Consider the following 22,217-nt stretch of genomic DNA (forward strand, 5'->3'; position numbering starts at 1 on the left):
GACAATTTTACTTCTTCTTTTCCAGTTTGGATTCCTTTGATTTCTTTTTCTTCTCTGATTGCTGTGGCTAAAACTTCCAAAACTATGTTGAATAATAATGGTGAGAGTGGACACCCTTGTCTTGTTCCTGCTCTTAGAGGGAATTCTTCCAGTTTTTCCCCATTGAGAATGATGTTGGCTTTTGGTTTCTCATATATGGCTTTGACTATGTTGAGGTAATTTCCTTCTATGCCCATTTTCTGGAGAGCTTTTATCATAAATGGATGTTGAACTTTGTCAAAAGCTTTTTCTGCATCTATTGAGATGATCACATGGTTTTTCCAGGCCTTTTTTTTTTTTTTTTTCCTCCTGTATGGAAATTCTTTACTCAGTTTTCTTTTTTTTCTTTTTCATTTATGTATGGATTCCTAAACACTATCATTTACTTTGGAATAATTTTGAATTGTGTATAAATGGAAATATAGGGTAAATATTATGTTAAGCTTGTAGTTTTTATTGAACTTTTTTGCGTGATTCACCTGTGTTGTTTCCTGTATCTATAAGATGCTCATTTTCATAGTACCTGACTTTGTGAATTTGCACAATTTAGTTATTCATTTATTTCTCACTGGAAACAACCTACATCCACACTTCAGCCACTGTAAAAATGTCTCTTGTTACATATGTTTTGTTCTTAGATAGATAGTTTGGTTTTGGTAGTTCAGCAGCTTTAGATTTTCCATCTCAGAACTCCTTTACATTCTTAAAAATTATTGACAAAATGAAAGACTTCCTATTTATGTGGATTATTTGTATTCTTGGTATTGAATTTGATATTGATAGTTACAGTATTAGAAATTAAAATGAGAATATGTATATTTTATTACTCCTTTAAAAGCAATAACACTAAACTCATAGGTAAATACAAATAATATATTATAATGAAAAATGTGTGTATTTTCTAAAGAAATAAAATACTGAGCAAATGGCATGGTTTTACGTTTTTGCAAATCCTGTTAATGTCCTGCTCTTATGTCTGATGAAGGTAAGTGGAGTCTCACATCTGCTTCCACATTTAGTCTGCTAACATATCACACATTATGGAGCCTCTGGAAAACTTCCCTGTATATCCTTGAGTATAGAGAGTGAAAAAGAAAATCATGTCTTAGCTTTATGAAAACGTTCTTTAGCTAGCAGACCTTGGAAAAGGTCTACGGAACCCCTAGTGATCTGAGGACCTTCTCTGAGATTTGCAGTTATCGTAGTCTCATTACCAGTATGTAAGCCTGCCCCTTGTTCCACATCTTTTCCAACAATTTTTGTTTTTTATCTGTCTTGTAAATTTTAGTCAATCTGGTACATGCAGAGTGGTTATCTCACTGTGGATTTACAAGTTTCATTTTCCTGATTATCAGTGAAGGTCAGAAGTTTCTTCATATGCTTATTCTAATTAGGATATGTTCTTTAGAAAGTATTAGTCCAAGTCTCTTGATCATTTTTTCTCTCGGACTATCTGTCTTTGCCATCTGGCTTTGTTGGAGCTGGTTGCTTTGAAGGTTTTTTTTAACCTTTTGGTTTAAATAATTTTACTTTCTATGCATTGGATGAGTTTCTTTTTAATAGCCCTTTGGGGTTCATGGATACATTTCAGTTTCCAATTTTAGGTATCTCATAAGTTTTGGAACGTTCTTAGGCATTATTTTTTTCAAATGTTGCTTCTGATGCAGTATTACTGCCTTCATCTAAGATTTCAATTATACATGAAGACTACATTCACTGTATTTTCTGCATTTTCTGTAAAGCTTTATCTCCATGCTTTATTCTCCATATTTTTTTACACATTCTCATCTAGTCCTAACTTACCTCCTTAGTCTTTCTTATTTTTTAAAAAATGAGTTTAACACTCTAAATTTCCCTCTAAACATGGCTTTAACATCATGTTAAATTTTTAATATGTATTTTATTATCATTCAATTTTTTATTCTTATCCTATTATTCATTAACTTCATTTAGTATATTTTTCTCTATATACTTTTGATTTTTACTTTGTGTATTCTATTTTGTCTGCTACATTATACATATTATTTAGTTTATAAAATGATAAATTTACTATCTAGAGTTCTTGTAAATTTACTTACATTTTTATTTTTTATTATTCCTGTTATCCACACATTCCTGATTATTTAATTGTTTGACAGATATTGCACTTGAAAAATTATCTGTATAAATTATTTGAGGTTGGAGATTATGTTGTTTTCCTTCTGAAATCTGAAAATATTTGTGTTTATTTCTACCAGATGTGTAGGGTCACTGGCAAACAGGCTACAGTTCAGTCTCTGACATTGACCTGTGTGCTTCCAATTTACCAATAGTATAAGTTTCATCTCTCTCTTTTTTTTTTAATAGTTTTTAATCTTCATTTTGTATTATCGATCTAATGTATTCTGCCTTTGACAAATTGTTTTAGGAGTGGAATAGCCATAGTATCCTGATCTCTCTTCCCTTGGATTTCACAACACTTCAGTATCTTCTTGCCATCCATTTTTTATAAGTTCATCTCTCTGACTTCTCAACATTAGAGTGACCCTGGACCCAGTCCTTGACTCTTCTGTTCTTTATCTATATTCACATCTTTGGTAGTTTAATCCCATCTCTTGGCCTGAAAAACTATTTATACCCTGAGGACTTATCAATGTATACCTTCAACTCTCACTTCTCTCCAGAATTTCGGATGCATGTATCTTGCATAACATCTCCCCTTGGATGCTTAATAAGCATCTCAGACCTAACCTGTCCAAAACCAAATTTTGATTTATTCACCCTCCTGCCAAAATAACTTTTTCCATTTAATTTGTTTTCTATTTAATAAATGAAAACTTCATTCCTCCAGTTTTTCAATCATCTTTTGGTTTTTTTTTTTCTTTCTCTTACACCTTATATCAAGTTCTTCAGGGGATGCCATCTCTAAGTCCTTCAAAATATATCCAGGTTATGACCACTTCCTGGCAATCTTTCCTTTACAAATCTTGTCCAAGTCATCAGCATTTGTCTCCTGAAGTGCAAGTTCAATATGACAGAAATGGCTCTGTCATGGCTGGGCCACTCACCTAAGGACTATTATGTAAAATGTAAACTTTTATCTACTTTTAGCTATTTTATTTTTGAGGATTTTTTTTTTTTAAAACATATGGTTAGCATGTACCCTAAATAATGAAAAAGTGTAAATACCTTCTCATTAATTTTTAGCAAATTAGCTGTTTTGGTAATGATGAAAGGCATATGTTAGAACTTTGGTTCTCAAATTCCAATGTGCATAGAATAGCCTGGTGATCTTAAAATATGGATTCCAGATTAGGGCATTTGGATTTCTGCCTGAGAGTCTACATTTCTAAAAGCTCCCAGGTGATACTGATGCTCCTGGTCCGGACACCACACTTTGAGTGTCAACTTGCTAGAAAAAAATATAGCAATTTGCCCATCCTTATGGATGGCGTTAACAGCTAGTTACCTTGTTTCTTTTTTTTTTTATTTAAAAATTGAGATTTAAGAATAGGTTTTCAGAATTAACCTATTCGAAAGCACATTTGCTTCAAATTTTCAAAGATCTTTTCCCTCTACATTTATTAATGGACTGACAAACCAAAGCCAATTGAGGATTTTTTTGGAAGGAGTTTAACAGCTGAAATAAGCCTTACTTCCACTCACCCAGAAGAGGAAGGTAACACTAACTGGCCTTGGTCTCCCTAATTGGTATGCTGGGATACACTCATCAGTTCCAAAAAAGGAGACAGCAACAGACTTTATTCTTGAGGAACCATAAGTACAATTAACTATTAGAATTAATGCCCAATAATAATGAACCCAGGGAAGTTCCTGCTGCTCCCACAAAATCTCAACACCTGCTTTGTGGGGCTGGCTAAGTGTGAATCTGGAACATCTAGAAATTTCATTGAGAGCAAACAATTAGTTCAAATGAGGTTTTCAATAAAATCCAAACACCTGGCAGTGGTAAAACTAGAGTTTTTCTGTCTCAAGAGAATGAGAAAATTAAGGTTGCCACTGGATAAAGCAGCAGGGAAGAGTTTAATTTGTTGTGAATCTCATTCCTTTCCCCCTTGTATTTGAGAATTAAATGGCTCTGCTACAAGATCACATTCAATCTTTCTCTGCATTTTCAGAAAGAATTTAAGGGAGAATGAGGCAGTTATGGCATTTACCACTTTGAAGGATAAGGCAAAGTTCACATCGCTAGGAAATGTGGAACTCGCTTGAGGATCTTCTGCATTTATCGCTCTCCCACCTCAACTCTTTTTCTATATCTCTTTGTTCAATAAAACATGAGCATCATTCCTCTTTTCAAGCTGCTGCTGATGCAGTGGATGTTGTCTTAGAAACCATTATTTCAGGAGGAAATATTGGCATAAAGATCCTCCTCTAGAGAGTTGATACCTTGGGTCATACATTGAATAAGCTAAGACATTTGAAAGTATATGAGGCTGGCTGTATTTACCCACAGTATCAGTAGCCTAATGGAAGCAACTGTAGAGGATACAAGAGCTTAATCAAACTTTAAGATGTACAGGTCCTTAGATATCCCAGTTTCCTGTTGCATGAGTTATCTGTTGCTGCATAACAAATCACTTCAAAAGTTAGTGGCTTAACTAACAAGTATTTTACTGACCCATGATTCTAGGGGTCAGCACTTTGGGCTGGGCTCTGCTGGGCTGTTTTCCATTCATCTCACCTGGAGTCACTGTAATCATCTGGCAGCTCCCCTGAGGATGTATCATCTAAGCGGCTTCATTCCCGTGTCTGGTAGTTCATGATGGCTGTTCGCTGCATCAGCTACTCTCAGTGAGTTAGGTTGGGCTTCACAGCAGCATTTCAAGATATTAAGGACCCGTGTTCCATTTACTTTCAAGCTCTTGATTACATTGTCTTTTCTAATGCCCCATGGGCCAAAGTAAGTCACATGGCCAAGCACAGATTGACTGTAAGGAGAGGGGCTATGTAAGTGCATGGTGAATCCCTGCAGAGAGGTGAGTCATTGGGAGCTATTGTTTTAAAGGCTTTTTTTTTTTTTTAATGTGAACCATTTTTAAAGTCTTTATTGAATTTGTTACAACATTACTTCTGTTTTATATTTTGATTTTTTGACTGTGAGGCATGTGGGATCTTAGCTCCCTGACCAGGGACCAAATCTGCACCCCTGCATTGGAAGGTGTAGTCTTAACCACTGGACCATCAGGGAAGTCCTGGGGTGCCTATTATTTTAAAAATCTACCATGCCTCTGTGAATCAAGAAGCCAAATCCAGTTTTACTCCAGGATTCATAAAATTAAAGGTTAACACAGTATAATTTAACCATAAAGTCATAATTATTCCATCATATTTATTCTTTTGTGACCTTATGTTACCAAACACAGCTGGGGTCTGCTTGCCGATGCACAGTAAAGCCAATCTACTGACACTGGGTTGTGGTGAAGGAAAGAGCAGCATATTTTGTAAGGCACCATACAAGGAGTGTGGGGCAGCTAGTGCTCAAAAAGCCCAGACTCCCTGATGGTTTCAGGAAAGCATTTTTGAAGGCCAGGTGAGGGAGAGGTGCCCCAGGGTATGTGATCAGCTCATGCACAGTTCTGATTGGTTGATGGTGAGGTAACAGGGCAACGTCACAGGGGTTAACATTATCCTTAGGCACCAGTAGGTTTGGGGGCTACGTACTCATGGTCATCAAGGAGCTAATGTCTTCCGTTTGGTGGCAGTTTTAGCATCTGTAAAACAACTGAGGAAATGTGCATCAGATTCTGTTCTCTAAGTACTTCAGAGAGGAGCTAAAGCAGAGGATATGGGGGAGGAGCCTGTCCAGGGAGGGCCCCATAGGGTCCTGTTTGTTTAGGTTACACATAGTGGAGGGTCCTTTGGAAAGCAAGAGTCAGTGAAGGTATTATTAGAGTCACCATTAAGACTCTTACATATTTCTTTGGTGTCCTCCTTTCCATAATTGCACATAATTTAAATGTGTGTTATATTATACTTCTGAGTAGGCTGGTTTCTTAATAGTTTGAGTATATTCCATTTGATGTTTTGAAACATGAATGTGGCTGTTCTGCCTTGAACCCTGGCTCTTCTCTTTGCAGGATGAAAAACATCCACAGATTTAATTCCAAAATTCTTGAGGAATAATGTTGATTTTAACTATAATGTAGTCTTGTCAGTGGGGCTTACTCTGACTCCCTATTTAAAATTGCTTTCCCCAACTTGATACTTATTACAATTTAAAACACATTATATTTTACTTTTAAAAATGTGTTTATTGTCTGTCTCCATCCTCTAAAACATAAGCTCTAAGAAAACAAGGACATTTTTGTTTCTGGCCTGCTTTATTCTTTTTTTAAAAAATAAGTTTATTTATGTATTTATTTGTTGGCCAAGTTGGGTCTTCATTGCTGAGCATGGGCTTTCTCTGGCTGTGGGGAGCGGGGGCTACTCTTTGTTGTGGTGTGCAGGTTTCTCATTGCGGTCGCTTCTCTTGTTGGGGAGCATGGGCTCTAGGCACACGGGCTTCAGTAGTTGTGGCAGGTGGGCTCCATAGTTGTGGCTCACAGGGTCTAGAGCACAGGTTCAGTAGTTGTGGCTCACAGGCTCAGTAATTGTGGCACACAGGCTTAGTTGCTTTGCAGCATGTTGGATATTCCAGGACCAGGGCTCAAACCCGTGTCCCCTGCATTGGCAGGCAGATTCTTAACCACTGCACCAGCAGGGAAACCCTAACCTACTTTATTCTAAGAACCAGAACACTGACTGTCATATTGTAGTTGCTCAATAAATAGTTTTGTTCAAATGAATGAGTGTATGATTTAATTAATGAAAAGTTTCCTCAAAAGGATAATTCAAGGGTTTTAAATCAGCATACCACAAAGGCAGCATCCTAAAACCATGAACCGCTAAAAACTTTCAAATATTGGCAAATGATGTAAACATTGTAAAGTTTTATTGATGTGATCTAGTCAGGCATAGGGCCATTTGAATTAAGTTGTCAAGGAAGGGCTCTCTAAGGAGACACATTTAAACTTAGACCTATAGTACAAGAAAAGTCACATATTCAAATTTCACTCCAGGCATAATTCTTAATAAATACAACAGCCAAAGGTGGAACTTACTTTAGTGTGACTGAGAAATCTGTGTGTATATCTTGTGCAGAATGGCATAGAGGAGACTAAAGTTTACAAATTCTGTAAATTTTTATGGAGCAACAACTCTGTCAGGAATTGTGGTGGAACAGGAAACAAGATGTGTGATGCTCTCGTAGAATCTCATGGATATTTCAGTGGGAAAGAGAAGCAGAAACCAGGGCATGTGAGGCCTTGAGCACAGTAGGACTGAATTTTATCTTTATGATCAGAGCTTTTTAAGCAGGAGATTGATATGATTCGATCTATCTTAAAAAAAAAAGTCACTCCGATTGATGCATAGAAAATGGAATATAGTATAGAGAGGCTACATGGAGGCAAAATGAGGTGAAAATATAGGGGGGGGTGTGACTTAGTGCTGTGGGAATGGAGAGGAGTGGTCCCCTTCAGGCGATGACTCGGAGATGGTATCCACAGGATTGACTGTGGATTCTGTGTGGGCTGTGGACACAGAGCAGGCAGGCACGATGGAGTTTTCCTTCTTATTAACAGCTCTGTCGTAATTTAGCTCCTTTGTGCTGTACTAAAGAACAGGTAGCTTCCATTTTGAGGACACTGCAGTTATGAATATCTAATCTTCAAATGTTTTTGCTAGTATGTCCCAGAGGTCTAGCAGCAGAATTGGTTAAAAGAGTACATTTATTTTATATGTTGGTAGACATTATTAAATTGACTTAAGAATTTGAACTAATTTTTGAAATCATATCAGGATTTAATGAGAGAGGACTCTTGCAGGCTTTATAAAATATCTTCTTTAACAGCAGAAAAACAGTTTGCAGTTGTTATTTTGGTCTATAGCTCTTTCATGATGAACCTAAAGCTCCTTTTATATATTTACTGTTCATTTACGTATATTTCTGTGTATGCTTATTGTCCATTTTGTTAGGTTATTGTTCTTTTCTCATAAACGATGCTAACTACTTTTTTTTATATCTTGGAATTAATTTTTCCAGTTTATTTTTTGTTTGGGGACATTTTGAACTTCTAGTTATCAATGATTTGCTTAATGGTTTTTTTTAATATTCTATAAAACATTGCCTACCACATATTGTAAACATAAAATTAACCAAAAAAATTAGACCAAAAAAAGACTTTTTTCTAGTACTTATACACTTTTTCTGTGTATACTGGTATGTGTGGTATTTATTTTATTTTAAAGGCTGATTTTTCATAAATCTTCTTTCTTCCCCTCCTCCCTTCTCCCTTCTTCCTTCCAAATGACCATTAACTTGTCAAAGCATCATTTATCACTAACAAGAAATGCCACCTTCACATATCATAAATTTGCATCTGCATTTTGTTCTATATCTAGACTAAACTGTTCTGTTTGTCTATATTCCAGTACTAAACAGCTCATTTTACTGTAGCTTAATAATGCATTTTCATAAAACAGTCCCTACTCTTTACTATAGCTATTTTCTTTAAACATATTTTCTAGTATTTTTTTCACGTTTAGTGATGTTTTCTTTTAAAATTCAGAATCAAGTTATGGAATTCCAAAAAACAAAACAAATCTAAAACTGAGGGTATTTTTTTATTATTACAGGTGCATTGAATTTATATAGTAATTTCAATCTAATTCACGTCTTCACATTACTGAACGTTTCTAAGACAAGGTATGTTTTTTTCATATTTTCATGCTTGATATAAACTTCTAACAATTTTCTCCTAGAGAATCTATCTGCACATTTATTGTTAAGTATATTTGTGAGCTTTGCTTTCATTGTAACATGTATATAAGTAACCTACTGAGTTTTGTAGATTAATTTTTAACCAACTGGCATAATAAATTCCCATTGTATCTCTCATCTGAATATAACAAGAAATAGTAAATCAATTTTATTAAAAGCTTTTATTGAAATAGGATTATATAATAATATACACATGCATCCTATAAATATATTTTGTTTAAATATATGTCCACATATGTAAAATTAATACTGTTGCTGTTAAAATTTTTAAAGTGATTGGTGCCAAATTATATTGATTATATTTGAATGAAACTTTTAAAGAGAATAGATTGATTATATATAATATATACTTTGAATATAAATACCCATATATATATATATATATATTTATATATCAATTTACTGTCCTTTCAGAAAATGCTTTAAATAATTACAACTGAACTTTATCGAAGGCTATTTTTGTTTCTCTGGAATTTGTCATAGGGCTTGCATTTTTTGGCCTACCAATATATTCAATCATGATTATGAATACAAAACTCCTTTGAATGCTCTTTATTGGTATATTAATCTTGCATAATACAACAAATCTATTTGCTGTGATTTTAAGCAATATGTCTGCATTTATAGTAAAAGTGGATTGGTGTGTAGCTATATGCCTTCACTGAAGTAGGAAATCAATATCCTGCGGATTTCATGTCTATGAATCCCTTCTTATTTTTATTAAATTCTGGAATTATAGACATAGATTTGGTGTAGTATGTCTTTTGATTAACTGATAATATTCTTCTGTGATTCCTTCTGTAATTAATGCTTTCTTTGAGGTGGGTAAGTTTTTAGATGAATTAATCATCAATATTTTACATATGAATTATCTGGTTACATTTTCTTCTGTATTTCTTTTAGTGTCATGTTTTAGTAATTGATATTTTCCTAAAAATGTCATGTCAAGCAAGTTTTCAATATGTTTTTGCAAGTGAGATATTATACTTTTATCATTCTTTGATGATCTCCATACCAGTCATCATTTATTCAACTTCATATCTAATTTTGTAAAATTTATCTTCAGTTTCTTGAGTTAATTAGTTTTTCATGAATCTATTATTTCCTTTTCCTGTGACTTAATCTTTGATATGTTTTTCAGATGTCATGATATTTAAAAAATAGATTTCTTCTAATCATTATAACTTCCTTTTCTATCATTTCTTTTTTATTTGATCATTGTATTACAGAATTTTTAGTTGAATGTTAATTATTATCTTTCTTGTTTTGAAATATTTATGACAATGTGTCCTGTCCTTTTTAAAAAGTCATTTTCATTGGTTGTGATGTAACAATTTGACTATAATTTATTTTTAGATATTTTGCAATTGATATTTGTCCCCCTCTTTGGCATGAGTTGTTGAAAGATCTTTGTATGTATTGCTGTCACAGAAATAAAACAGTAGAGTTCCAAATATTGTTCCAAAAATTGAAGCATTAGACTGTGAATAACGGGCAGAATCAAGTTTTTCAGAAATCTGGAACCAAATTAAAAACTTAGATAACCAGAAGAATAAGGCTACTGAATTTTGATGAATTAGCCCACCTCCTATTTCCCACTCTCCAGATTAGCACTAGCCATTGCCAATATTCCTGGGGAAGCTTGCTGGTTCTGGGCGGTGGGGAGGTTTAGCGGGAAAACAATATAGATCTTGTTCTAAAAAAACATATGTTTTTATGCTTTTCGATCAGTGTAGTTTCAGTACCCTTTGGGGCTGTAGAAGCTTTCCTAGTAGCTACTTAGAAAGCATTTAAAGACATGTTCCACCCACAGCTTCCTGGAGCAAGGGAGATGGGCAGAGTAAATAGTAGTCAAACTGAAAAGCATGGAAAGGAGGAGGCTGAGGAGGAAACTCTTGGAGGAATAAGGGCTTAGAAGGGCTGCTAGGTATACCAGGGAATCTGGAGCACTGCACCTGTGCCCAGGGCTGGATGCATACCCAGAAAAGAGTCTCAGATCTTAGGTTTACACAGTGGCTGATCTTTGTTCTCCATGAATACGGAACATGGAAACTAAAGCAGAGTTGTAGATGGCAGGGCTTAATATTGAAGATGTGTTCTACACAGAGCCATTCTGTAAAGATGAGAACTGTATATTTTCTTTGTGGCCACAGGCATTTAAGGAAACCTCTGTCAAACCACTAGCTGACCAATGAAATAATGGGTTATGGACTTCAGTGACCACACATGAAAAGAAATACAGTCTTTGGAAAGATAATTTGGAAAAGTCACTAAATACTTGGACACCTGAAATTCTGAACAATCAACAAGAACAAACTCTGAGGAGGGGGAGAATCTGATTTCCAATAGTATCACATTATAATACACAAAATGTCCAGTTTTCAACAAAAAATTATAGGCATGCAAGGAAACAGAAAATTGTGGTCTACTCATAGGACAAAAAGAAATGGACAGAAACTATCCCTGAGCAAGTCCAGATATTAGATTTGGTAGTGATTTAAAGCAGCTGTCTTAAATATGCTCACAGAGCAAGTGCTGGTCCTAAAATGTTACACAAAGTTAAATGACTCTTAAATAAGAAACCAGAAGAAAAAAAGATCTTAAACTCTGTATATGAGTATAGATCCAATATAGAGTCATGTATTATAGGGAGGAGTTATAATTATCTTACATTTTAAGAAAATTCTTTGCCCTAAAAGTAGATAATAAGTAGGCATTTCTTAACATTCCAAGCAATAGAGCAGGTTTTCCTACTCACAATCTTTTATTGGACTGATTAGTATAGATCACAGAGAAAGTCATAGAACATTCCCTTTCAAGAAGTAATGAGGATACACTCTTCAAGTTCACTTTCCTAACTCCTGTGGGAAATCCAGTGTTAGTAAGTTGGGCTTTCCATCACTTTCCTTTTAAAATCCACTGAAAATAACTACAAATACATGACAAGATAAAGATGCGTGGCCACAGTCATGACTTTATCATGAATATCAGTCTTGTACACCCGGCAGTTGTTCTTCTGGCCAGTATAGATGATAGCAGGTAGATATTTGGTGCTACTCAGTAAAAGTTAGATGTTTAAACTTGCTGAGGCTAAGAGTATATAATATCATAAAAATAAATCACATTTTTGTATAGTTTATTATTTATTTCATAGCTCTTCATCCATTGCTTAAAATAGGGTGTCACTTTAGCTGTTATAAAACTAAAATATAAAAATGACGACAACATATAATGTGGGTTTTGTAGCATTATTTGAATTTAAAGAAGTTGTTGCATCCTGACTAACTAGGTATTTATGTAGTTCCCTAAGTATGTAGATCATGAGATACCTGCTATAATCAAATCACTGTTGATGGGAATGAGATGCTGAAGCAATGGTGTATTAATAATTAAAGTGCTGTTTCTACTTCTTATAAATCACTGTGGGGAAAATTGAGCCATACCTTCTATAGGCACGTGTGAAAAAGGATTATAGTTAGAACCTGTGCTAAATGTAATTTTGCTGAAATAGATTTTTACACGCATTAAATCTAGGAAGCATATCAAATCATTCTGGACACACATAGTGCTTTACTTGCATTATTTTGAAATGTTTTTGAAATAGAACAAACAAAAAAATACCATTCCATCATCTCCTGGTTGTCATAATTACATTACAAAACCAAGATTCATTTGTGATCTGCATTAATTTTAGGAGAAAGTGGAGATGTGTCATTTGAAAATCTGTGCCAAAATGTTCGGTGAAATTTAGTGTTATTCTCAATTTGCAGGCACATAAAACACTAGCATTATCTAACAATATGATGTTTCTCATACTCTAAAGTGCCAGGAAAAATTGTTTTATTACAAAATAAAAGAGATCAACTTTAAAAAATCACCTTTGTATTACTGAATTGGTTTTTCAATTACTTAACTTGTAGAGAAAACCTAAGAACCTCTGAGTTCGAGGTCATCAGAGTCAAGAATCTAAGGCTACTGAAAATTGAATCAAAGCTAAACGCTTTGAAAGAAGCAAGGTGAATGTTGTCCTGAGGTATTGATTCAAACAGAAAATGCTATTTGAAGTTTATTTTTATGAGGTGAGCAGATGGAAAAGCCATTGAAGGAACACTGCTGAGAAAAGGTACAAAGAAATACTGACCTTCCTTGGGCCACCCTTCACGTGCCAAGTTTCCCAGGCTGTCCTGGTAGAAAGTCATGATATGTTCTGGATTATTTTTAAGGGTGGAGTTATGTTTCCACAAATGCTTTTCTGTCCTTCCCATTCTCTTTGTAAGCATGCTAGTCCCACTCTGATGGATTGCAGGTCTCTCCTACTGGTCTACAGTTTGCCAGATGACAGTGACAGGCAACCTTGATGAAGACAAGGTGAATCTGCCTAGAAGATGGCCGTAAGAGTCAGAATGTAGTGCGTCTGGTTACCTTCTTGTTTATTATAGCCATGGTAGGTCAGATGCCTTAACCTCACGTGGATTCACAGGTTAGCAAGAATGAGGACTTGGGCCTTTTCAGTCAGTTTCAAGGCAAATAAGTAGTGCCAAGTTATCAGCTGGACAGCAGTACAGAGGGTAAGTGGATACAGTTCCTGCAGTGAGCACAGGTACCCACAGAGATGGTCAGGCAGCTTGCTAACAGTGAGAAATTGTTGAAGTCACAGTAACTCTGAGTCATGGACTTGCTGCCTGCTATATAATTAAGCAGATGGAGCAGTAATGCTTTATCCCACTTACTGTTTACTGACTGGTTGATTAACTGCAGGCCTGGCTGTGGGTAGAAATGAGGAGTCTGGTGGAAACACAGAGGAAGGTAACCAGCAGGTAGCTTCACTTCATGTTTGCCTGTTGTTGCCTATTGCCTATTTCCATGTACATTATTCTCCTCCTTGATATATAACCCACACTTTTATTAGAGTCTATATACTTAAGGTCCTCTAAATATTGCTCAGCCACAGCCTGGTAGTAAGTGATGGTATAGGGAAACAACAGCCACAAAAATAGATGCTATTTAGGTGGATTGATGGAGGGAATTTGCTCATATTTGAAAGTATTTAGAGCTGATTAGCTGTCTGCAAGATGAGTTATATAAAAACATTCTTCCATGATCAGTGCATTCTCTCTAGTCACTGGACAGCTAAGTGGCCCCTGGAAAGGTGGATGTAGATGGAGCTTGATTTGAGGACATAATTATTTAGTGACAAGTTACAAACAAACATTAACACCAAACTGGCTCAACTATAAAATGCATTTGTTGACTTTACACAACACAGACCCAGTGGCTCAAAAAATTTCATTAATTGCTTCCCCAATCCCACATCCGAATGGCTCATGTTTTGTTATTTTGGCTGGTTGTCAGGCTTCATAGGGTGACTGTTCCCCCACTGAGGGTGTCCAAGACATTTCTTTGTGATCAAATATCTTCAGTGTCCTCATACATCACATATTCACAGTTTATCTTCTAGGGGAAAAGACAGGGTCTCTTTTGAGAAACCTAACAAAAGTGTTACATTCCACTTCCTTTATTATTATTTTTTTAATAAATTTATTTTATTTCATTTTAATTTTTGGCTGCATTGGGTCTTTGTGGCTGTGCATGGGCTTTCTCTAGTTGCAACGAGTGAGGGCTACTCTTCGTTGCAATGTGCAGGCTTCTCATTGTGGTGGCTTCTCTTGTGGAACATGGGCTCCAGGCGCATGAGCTTCAATAGTTGTGGCATGAGGGCTCAGTAGTTGTGGCTCGCCGGCTCTAGAGTGCAGGCTCAGTAGTTGTGGCACACAGGCTTAGTTGCTCTGCGGCATGTGGGATCTTCTCAGACCAAGGCTTGAACCTGTGTCCCCTGCATTGGCAGGTGGATTCTTAACCACTGAACCACCAGAGAAGTCTCTCTACTTCCTTTAATTGAACAAAATTTGATTAATTTCTCATACTTGAACAAATAAGTATTACCAAAGGGGAAAATTATTTAATTATCTTAATTTTTAGAGCTAAAGGAGGAAACTATAATGCTGTCAAATTTATGGCTGACAATTGGTGAGTGGCAAAGGGAAGAAAAAAGGGAAAAAAAGAAAGAGAAATATTGGGGCATGTCAGAAGGGCACCGGAACTCCCAATGGCCAAAGATGGAGTAATTCAAGCCACTTTAGAATTAATGATAAATAGTATTGTATTATAACTCAAAGAACAAAATAAACATTCATGATTCCATAACTGTTTAATAAATAATCAAGTAATATAAATAGGAAGAATGCACAGCTCTTTTTTAGAAAAGAAATAATAAGTGTATAAAAAATAAAGAATAAAATCACCATTAAAACTTCACAACAATATATCCCACAGGCAAGATCCGAAAATGTGTATTAAGTTAGTGAACAAAAATTAAAGAAAAAAATGGAATACGTGCATGTTCTCAAAGTATCTCCCCTCAAGTAAATATGTATTAATTGCAAAAAGAATAGTAGTGACTATTCAGTGGAGGAACCGACACTATCTTAACCAAGTTCTCTAGGTTAGCCTTGCCAAAAAAGAAGATTTAGCATCATTTAGGTACTGAGGTAGACACAGCAATTTTGTGGTTTTCTTTCCAATAATGCATAACTTTAATAGTTGTGAAAAATACCATCAAGCTCAAATTGAGGGTCATTCTAAAAAAGTGATAGCAATGTTCTTCAAAAGTTTCAAGATCATGAGAGTCAAGGAAAGACTGAGGAACCGTTACATATTCTAGGAGGCTAAGGAGACATGACAACAAAATGCAACCTGAATTTAGCCAAAATGCTCAGCAGTTCCACTTTAGCCATCAAAGGTCAGTTTCATATCACTGTCCAGGGTAGTTCTGGGTGATAGAGTTACCTTAGGCTTCCGCCTTATGGGACGGTGTGCAGTTTGTAAATCTCTAACACGTCCTTCAGTACCTAGATAAATACCTCAAATCGGTGTCAAGGTCAATACTAAGCCTTAGAGAGGAATCAGCCTGACTCTCTAAGTTAGATCCTGAAGGTTTAAAAGATTTGTTCACAACTTAACATTGTGTTCAGGTCCTGGGAAGCCTGGTTGAGGTCAATACTTCAAGTTGACTTCTTTTTGCTGCTTAAAGTCCTATTGATAGTTTCCTTAATTAAATACTGTATAGAGAAAAATAAATGAATTTAGTTCTAGATTCTATTGATCAGATTAATTAGATTGGCCAATGGGGTGGCATATTTATGGGAAAATTCACCACAAACCAAGAGAGTGTAGGTAGCAGAAGTGTATATTGTTGAATAAGAATTCTCTATGGTCTGTTGCCTTTTTGTACAATTTGTGAGCAGGACACTTGCTGTCTTTGTTTTGAACTGTCTTTTGAAGGATAATTTTATAGTGAACAGCCTTGAAATATCAAGATGTCATCTCCCTTCAGAGCTAAGAACAAGTTAGTTTATATCCTATATAATACAGTGTCTCCCTCAGAGCTAACATCAGGCAGGTTTATGACTCATTATAAAAGATCTGGGTCCCTAAGCTTGTGGTTCTTCTCCTACAGTTCATCTTATGCATGTGATGGCACAGCTTGGGGTATGGGGAACTGGTGCAAATACTGACACTCTGGCCACTGCTATTGGTTTGAGTGTAATGCAGTCCTTTTATATATGGCTCTGACCAAGGAGTGACATCTGTACTTTGATTATCCTTGTAATTGTGGCAGGCTATCTTGTTTTTACCTGAATGGTAAAAGCTCAGATCCTTCACAGTTGTTGACACCCACTATAACCTACTGTTTCTTATGAGGCAAAAGAGAAAGCCATGTTTACTGTAAATGGATATATTAGTAGTCAAGAGCAAACTGAGGGTTCTAAATGTTAGCAAATAATGCATCATATCGGGTGGACACTAAATTTTAGAAGAGGGAATGTAAACTTTTCTAGGGATACCCTGAAGCCTGTCTTTGGCTATCATATCTCTACTTAAACAGCTCTCATTTTTGCTAATGATGAGCTTCTAATTATTAAATAAAGTAAACAATTTCCAATTCCTAGGTTACTGGATGTCTCTGTTACATTGGATGTTTCAATCACTCTACTACTTAAAATTTTCCCTTGGTGTTTGCAGCATCTCATCTTCTCATTCTACTTAAGCTGTTCTGATTATTTATCCCTTCTCAATAGGTATCTCATCTTATCTTCTAAAAGCTTGCTATTTCCCCAGGATTTGCCAATGTGAAAGTTTATCCACTCCTTATGGATTTAATGTATCAGGTATTTGCTTTTCACTCCTACAGTGATGTCTCTTTTTCTCCATATGTACCATTCCCCTGATTTCTAACTTCCTGCTGGATAATTCTTCTAAGAAACTCAAAACAATATGTTTAAAACAGAACTCACAATCTCTGTATTTTAACCATATTTTTTTATTTTTTGTTTTCTCAGTAGCTGGCAGCATCACCCAATCAGGGGCCTGAAGGTTATCTTTAATGCTGATGCTCCTTTTTATCCTGTGTCTTATCAACTAGTCTCTCTGAGCTTTCTCACATTGTCCCTGTTTTCTCCATCTTCATCACTATGGCCCTTGGTGTAGCTTTCATCTGTTGTTTTCTGTGCTGGTTCTGTGATGCACAAAGTTAACTTCTCTGTTGCTGCCAGAAATTTATCTCCTGGTTGATGCCTATGAGATAACATGAAAATTAGCTCTGGATTCAAGAACCTCTGCAAACTGTTTCCTGCCTTCTTTTCAGTGTTGTTTTCTGCCACTTCTTGTATTGAAGTCTGTGGTCAAGCAATAGTAAACTAGGAATTTCTACGCCACTCCTACAAACATACAAACACTCTCTTAACTCCAAGATCATACTCGTGATGGACCCTGGAATACTCGCATGCCTGGAATAATTTCACCTTTTCTATGTTTCCAGAAAAGACAATTTTGAGAATCAGGATTAGCTTCACTTTTTCAGAAAATTCCTTTGGTCCTAATAATTCACTGGGTCTATTATTTAGTATTACATTACTTATTTTTGGTATTCTCATAGTATGTTGTGAATTCCTTTCAGTAAAACAATGCGGTGATTTTTGATCATCTGTTTGTCTTTCTGTGCTTCTAAGTTGGTGAATTCCTTAAGGTGAAGTCAAGTCAGGAAACATGCCTTTTTCATCTGTTTTGTTTTGTTTGTTTTTGTCAAATACAGTGACTGGTGAAGGCTCATTGATTAAGTAGTTGAATAAACTGAGCAAATGTGATCATATCTATATCTTCATCTACCTATATGAGTACACATACATGCGTATAAGATCTGTTCATCTATAACTGAAAACAGACTAAGCCGTTTGACTGTTCTGAAGCAGTATTTAGCAAATGGTACCAAAGCTGTCTCTGGATCGCCCTTTAGCAGAAGTAGCAGAAATAAGTGTTTATATTTAGCAAGCTGGCTCAAGAGCCTTGTATGAAGCTACTTCAAACTCATTTCCAAGTCATTTATTTTAACAGCTAGAGCATTTCTTTAAGCCAGTCCTGCCTTAATTCTTTCCTCCTAAACAAATGGGGGTTATCCATTAAGAATAATACAACATAACTCTTATCTCCTGATCACCAGTTATATAAGGAATAATTTATGTACTCCTTTTGCTTTTTTGACTGAACATAACAAAATAACTTGAAACATGCCCACTATTGAACATGTACATTGAAAAATGCACACATTGATAATAAAATATATTTTGCACTTTCAGATATTATAACACACACAGAAGTGTTTTGTGTATACAGTATATATATATAATTTGCAATAAGTAACTGATAATTATCTCTTCTTCAAAACCAAATTATAGGATTCTACCTTCTAGAAATGACTATTTCATGACACTTCTTACATTGTTAGATGCCAAAAAATATGTTTCTACATGAGAAAGTCTGAAAATGCCATCTAGATTTCAGCCACACTTTTAACCCTGTTTGGGGGCAGCATAATTATGGTAACAAATTAAAATGCTACTAATGTTTTAAAAACAAGTATTAGCCAAGCATTGTTTTTTTCAAAAAGCTCAAATCAAGATAAACATTATTTATTGACTCTCAAAATACTTGTACAGCTTTGCACTAGCCCTTAAAATGGCTCACATTAAGACCAAATTGGGATGATGAAACAAAAATAGAAAGTATTTTAACAACAAAATTTTTCTAAAAATAATAATAAATTTTAGATTGAGTAGCTTTAAATATCTAATCCAACTAGACTTCTCTTTTGATATGATCTTTGAAATTATTATTTTTTATAATCATAATGCATACATAAAAATTAATAACTATTATTAGGCTAATAAAAATATCAGATCTTTGTCTAATCATTCCTAAATATAAATTCCTGCTTCTTAGATTATATAATTTTTAATACATTTAAGTCTTTTATGAGATTTTTCTTCCACATTATATCATTTTTTGATATTTCTGTTTTAGAAATTGTGTTAATTTCTTGTTTTGAATGATAATAGTTTCTTGTCTGTCATGTCTTGCTCCACACTGAGCTTCCATGCCCAATCCTCCTATTATAACATTATCACCATTTTCATCAAGCAATATTGTTTTTATATTATGATTATATAAATATTATTCTAATCACAGAATATTGTGATTGTTTCATTTCTTATACGATGTTTGTTTTTTAAATTGAAGTTAATGATTGCCTCATTTTTTCATTTGACAACAGAATTCAAATTTTCTACCCTACTCATTTGTCTGATTGCCCTTTAAGCACACTACACATCTGTTCCCCAGGGATATTCCCTTGCTGTAATCTGGTAGTTCCTTTAAAAAAAAAATAACTTATGAAGCATAATCTTTAGAAATTTTGTGCAAAGACATAAATATATATCTTTTTTATTGGAGCATAGTTTCTTTACAATCTTGCATTAATTTCTGCTGTACAGCAAAATGAATCAGGTATACATATACATGCATCCACTCTTTTTAGGATTTCCTTCCCATGACATAAATGTATATCTTGATGAATGTTCACACATTAAACAATCATATGCAATAAGCACCCATATCAATAAAAATAATATCCTGAACCCATAAAGTACCCCCATGTGCTATACCCTGCTCACTTTTTCCCAGCATAATTTTATGCCAACTTCTAGTACAATAGACTAATTTTGTCTCTTTTGTGCTTTTCATAAATGAAAAAAGTTGAAAGGGTAAATATTATTTTTGTCTGACTCTATTATCTCAAAATTATTTTTGTCAGATTTTTCTATATTGTGTGGAATTATGGTATATAGTCAGTATTGCATAGTAATGCACTGTGGAGCTATATGCCACTTTATTTACCAACTCTACTATTGGATATTTGGGTAGTTGCCAGGTTTGGTTTTGTTTTATCTTAAGTAGTCCTGCTTAGGTTTGGTGTTTGGTGTTAGTGCTCTATTCCTTTTACAGCTTGTTGTTAGAGAATTTGTTGTCATTGTGATTCCTGTGGTCTAAAAATCCAGAATGATGTAGTTGGATGTGTGTGTGCATGTGTCTGTCATTCATTGTAAGCAGTACACAGAAAGTTATTTCAGTCTCAATATTGATAACTTCAGTACTCAAAAACAATCTGGTGTAATTTATTTGATAGTTTACATCCATTTAACTTCTTTTTCTTTAAATTTATATAATTTGGATACTGAATCTCTTAAAAGAATTATCTAAATTTCTTATTTCTTTCACTGATATTTCATTGGTTTTTAATTTTGTCTTATTTCTCAGAAGATTTCCTTAATCTTTTTTATTCCTTGTTTTAATTTGCCTTTTTTGTTCTCATATTTTTACTCTGAAAAGCACTTTATAATTCTGATTATTTGACTATTTTTTTCAGTAGACTCCTCTGTGTTTCAATAATGCAGTATCTTCTCTCTTTTTTTTTTTTGAAAAGAAAATATATTTGAAATTCCACATTATTTTTTCTTTGTCCTAGCATTTTTCAGATTGATATTTTTGGCCTTTGATATGTCAGGATAGAGAGTTTTCACAAATATTTGTTTTTCTTTACCTTCATATTCATATTTAATAATAAGGATCTAACATGATGGAATTGTGGCTTATCCAGTGCTGGGCACTGAACATGCCATTGAGGAATGTTGAAGATCTGTAGCTATTTTCTCTTTTTTTGGAGATCCATTTTCCCAAAGAATTGTACTTTTCCTTCTTCTTATGATTGTTTGGCTTTGAGCATTCTGTGTGGGGGCAACGGGGGAGTAGAGGATTGGAGATCTTGTGGTGTATATACTTTACCTAAATTTACTGTTTTCAGCATAGTTTCCACCATTGCTCCACTCTCCTGCATACACATTTTTTTAAAAATATATTTATTTCCTATTGTTATCTTTCATTTCATTCTTTTTGACCTTTTGGTTTATGTCTTCTAAAAAAATTCTGTTACTGCAATTTTAGTGAAGTTTCAGAAGGAAATGGAGCTGGAATAACAAATTATATTCAACTCACCGTATTTAATTTGAAGATCTCACATCACTTCCAATTTCATTAACATCCCTGAAAGTTAAGAAGAGAGAATGTGTGAAAGTTTAATTATTTAGTCATATTTTACTTCTTTAATTGAATTTTGAATTCCATCACTTGATAACTATTTCTTGACAGTTTAGGGGCTATGCTATAAACTGTGCTACAGCAGTTCACCGGAGACACGACCTCTGCCTTTTGGATGGCCCTCAGCTATGGTGTTTGTGGTGTTCAAAAGAGGAAACTGTTTCCTGATGGAAGGGATTCAGTGAAGGAGCTAGAATGGTGACAGATGGTCACATCAGAAAGAGAGGGCAATGCCCCAAGGCTCAAGGAACAGGCAGCAATAGTCTTCTGGGATGAATTCTAGACACCTGGCACCTACCATGAAGAAAATCTGGCCCCAGGATGTGCATGAGTGCCTGGGTGTTCTGTATGCATGTGTGAGTGAGTGTGTATGCGTGTTTGTATGTATCTGCGTAATTGTTTCTTTGTCTCCACCTACTATATGCAGTGCACGAAGCTGGGTTCCCTTGCTCTTTCTTGAAAACAGTGTCAGGATGAGGAGCTCAGGTTACCTTAGGACCAATCGTATAGTGCATACTGGGACTAAGGGCTGTTAAAAAAGTCACTTGGGTGATTGAACTTGGTGCACCCCCCCCCCCAAAAAAAAAAAGTCACTTGGGGAATTTAGGCCTCAGGATATCAAGTGAATGTGCATATTGAGAAAAACAAATGAGAGCATCTTAATGTATATAAAGACGAATAATCAAATCTTGGATACCATGGTGGTTTTTCTAATGTATTTCTGGTTAATTTGGTACTTAAATGGTGAGTAAAAGTAGGCAATGTAAACCTGGGAGTATTTCAAGTATGCAGAAAGTAATATTCAAAT

This window comes from Hippopotamus amphibius, chromosome 3, assembly GCF_030028045.1.
Source record: "Hippopotamus amphibius kiboko isolate mHipAmp2 chromosome 3, mHipAmp2.hap2, whole genome shotgun sequence".
Lineage (NCBI taxonomy): Eukaryota > Metazoa > Chordata > Mammalia > Artiodactyla > Hippopotamidae > Hippopotamus > Hippopotamus amphibius.